We start from the raw sequence: 3,576 nt of genomic DNA, 5'->3' as shown, positions 1-3,576 counted from the left end.
AGTTTTTTTGATTTACTGTAGAGATGAGGTCTCACCAAGTTGCCCAGGTGGGTCTCGAACCTGCGGGCTTAGGCAATCCACTCACCTCAGCCTCCCAAGGCGCGGGATTACAGGCTGAGCCACCGAGCCCAGCCCTAAGTCAGTTTCTGTGGGGGAAACATCCAGCCTGATTGTCTAACTTAAGTTTTTCAAGAAGCCAGATAAGACTTCCTGAATCTGAGGGTAATGATTAAACCATTGTTCAGCCTGTTCTAAGAATGTTTTAGAGCTACTGTGGGCTTTCTGTCCGGGTGAGGGGGTAGAAGGAGCTTGGCCCCTCTGGTCACATTTTTCAAAAGTGGCCCCTTTTCAGCTGTCTGTTCTGAGTCACTATGTTTTCACAACAGTTATGAGAAGATCATGAAGGGACCATAGAAGAAGTTGTGTGGAGAACTCCCTGGGACAGGATGGTCGGCTTGCCCCGTGGCATCCTGTCTTCTAGCCCAAGGCCCTCCAGCCTCACCACGCCCTGGAGACAGAGGCATGGCTTGTGACAGGCACCCCGCTTCCCTCGAGACACCCCTGGGCCCACCTCTGACTCAGCCACATCTCGGTGGCAAGGGTTATAAGTGACCTCACACTCGCCAGCCCTGGAAACTTCGGTGTCACGCCGGTGTCAAACTTGTCTCTGGGTACCTGGGAGTCTGCCCAGGCCAAGCCTACACAGCCAGGAGCGTGGGGATTACGCCCTTGGGGCAAATGTGGGATGGGAACCAGGGGGGTGAACTCTCCTGTTCTTCAGGTGGACAACTCTGTCCTATCCCAGGAGGCCCCGATGGTATCCGGCACTGTGGCCCTGGGCAGCCACCTAGGTTACCCCTGGTTTAGCTTTTCCACCATTCCCCTGTCTACTTTCCCCACCCCGCACCCCCGCTTTCTGGGGTCAGCTCCCAGTTCAACACCCTGCTCCCAAGCCTCAGGCCTTGCCTTCTGGGCCCCCAAAGCAATACGCCACCCTCTGCCACCACAGGTTCCCGCACCAGGCCGGGTGCCGAGTCGGCTCTGCATAAAAGTCTGCAAGAAGGATCCGTTTTGTGCATGTGAGGTGGAGGCCCCTGCAGGAGAGTCACATGGCCAAACTGACAGGAACAGGGTTTCCTGACATGCTGGCCTCGCTCCGCCAGCCCGAGCTGCTTCTCAGGAGTGCAGTCCTCCTGGACCAGCAACATGGCCGTTCTGGCTGTCGGAGCCCATGGCACCCACTGGTTCCGTGGTGTGCTCCCAGTGAATCAAGGAGGGGCCTTCTGGGTGCAGGGCCACAAAAGAGGCTCAGAGAGGACAGAACTGGGCCTCGCCATTGTGCCCACAGAGTCCTGTTGCAGTGGTCGCCTCCCAGACAGGCATTACTGCCCTCTCAGCAGCCTGCAGAGGGCTCCGTCAGGCAATGTTGGGACCGTAGTTGCTTTTCACCCAGTGTCCAACTCGGTCCTCAGACACGACTCTCTCTGAGGCTGAGGGTGGGAAAAGGGATGCTCTTACAGATCCATATCAGGGGTCTGGACACAGATGGGGGCAAAGCCCAACCTCTCCAGGCACCCTCCCAAACCCTTTCCAGAAGAGTCCATTGGAAAGAAAAATCGATCCCTCTGAGGGCCCAGGAATTTGAAGCTCATGAGTCCTTAAGCAAGAGGCTGGGGCAGCAGGAACTGACTCCGACTCTGCCAGGAAATTCCCTTCTCCCTCCCAAAATGAAATGAGGGGCTTGGGCAAGACCCCCAGAGGCCAGCCCAGGTCTGACAATTATTTCCCAAAACACGACTCCAGAGCACCAGGTCTGAGAGACAGAGATGGATTCTCTACAGACAAGATATTCATCGGTTCAACAGCCTTGGGAAGCCCTGCACACAGAGAAAACCCCTCCTGGAGACTGTCTCAGCTCTGCTCAAGGCCGTGAGAAGTCCCGCAGCACAGAGCCCTGTTTAGGATGTGGAGTCCAGAATTTCCTAACTTACGTGACCACAAAAAAACGCTTTTCCCAAGGACGCCTATTATTTCCAAAGCACGTAGGGAGAGTCGATGATGCAGCCATTTGGTGGACCATTGTCAAGGCTCCCCTGAGGATTCTGTCTCCTCGAGATGCAGGGTCAGAAGAATCGGCATCGAAAAACAGGTGTCTCCAGATGTTGTGTCCAGCACAATGCCTAAGGAACAAAGAAGGGAAACACCGGAAACCTTGAAAGGTCACTTGCTCTTATTTGGGATTTGTCTGCAGGTGGTCGGGGCAGAGGAGTAGGCGTCTGCACCTGAATGGCTCTCAGCCAGGGGTTCCTTCTCTTCCCGGGATTCAGCGTGCCCAGCGATGAAAGCAGGGGCTTGAGGAGACCTCTAGAGGTTGGCCCAGCTCTGACAATTGTTTCCCACATCGTGATCCCAGGGGGACAAGAGATGAACCTTTGGAACCCAACATGTCCAGAATGAGTCTTATATTCCCAGCCCCAGTCCTGCCGCTTCTCAGGCAACCCCATCTCAGGGAAGGCCACCGCCATCTCAGCAGCCCTCAAATCCTTCCCATCTCCTACCACTAGACACCAAGCATTTATTGAGTGCCGACTGTGTACAGAGCCACGACCTGAATTCCTGTTCGTCACCTCCTGCCGGGAGCATGACAAAAGCTTCCCCAGGTGGGGCTCTCCCTGTATCTTTTCCCGTTCTTGCTGTCTCCTCCCAGTGCCGGCCTCCCATGATGGGGCCATGGCTGCCTGCCTCTCCGGCCCCTCTGACCTACGTTTTTACCCTGAGGCGAAGTGCCGCTGAGGATGATGTCTGCGGACGGGACTGTCAGGAGGACGGGCCAAGGTAACAGACGCAAAGCACGGCTGGGCCCGCGGTCTGCGCTCAGTGACTCTTCGCTCTCGGGAGCCAGCCTGTCTCTGGGCAGTTACATCTTAACTGTCCATTGGCGTGAGAATTAAACGCCACGATGACCCCGTGCAGGGCCCATCCAAAGGCTACTGTTCTTACGATTGCCTCCACCTTTCCCTCTCACTTCACCCTGTGGGCAGAGACTCCAGCCCCAGCAGCACGAAGGGTGTCTCCAAGATAAAGATGGCAGTTGCTTGAAGAGGCGGACCCTGTGCTCCTTCTCAGGAGACGCCAGCATAGCCTCCGGCCACCTCTTTCCATGCAGTCTTCCCAAGTAACCATGGCTTGTTCCTGAGGGGCTCCTTGACAGCTTCTGAGAGCCTCTCCTGAGCTAGGCAGGAGCCCAGTTTGCCTTCTGTGAACGTGGTTTATTCGTTCTTATTTGTTTTTAATTTAACAGGTTTATTTATAATTGTTATAAAGTCGCACCGCTGAAACTTGTTCACTGAAACATTCTGACTTGCATTAATGCTTTACCGCCCCGCTTTTATATTAAAAATCCACACACAAACGAAAATGGAAAAACTGCCAAGACCTGATTTCTGTCCCCTATTTTTCCACTCGCCATCATATACTTAGGTACCTTTTGACCCCATGGGGAAAAAAAAAAATCTGACATTCAGAACTACCAATAACAGGAAGAAGAGAATTCTTTTTTTTTTTTTTTTTTTTTTG

This window comes from Carlito syrichta, unplaced genomic scaffold (genome assembly GCF_000164805.1).
Source record: "Carlito syrichta isolate Samal-C Ts95f unplaced genomic scaffold, Tarsius_syrichta-2.0.1 Scaffold311743, whole genome shotgun sequence".
In the NCBI taxonomy this organism is placed as follows: Eukaryota; Metazoa; Chordata; class Mammalia; order Primates; family Tarsiidae; genus Carlito; species Carlito syrichta.
The sequence above is the reverse complement of the archived record's forward strand: the minus strand, read 5'-3'. Positions refer to the sequence as shown.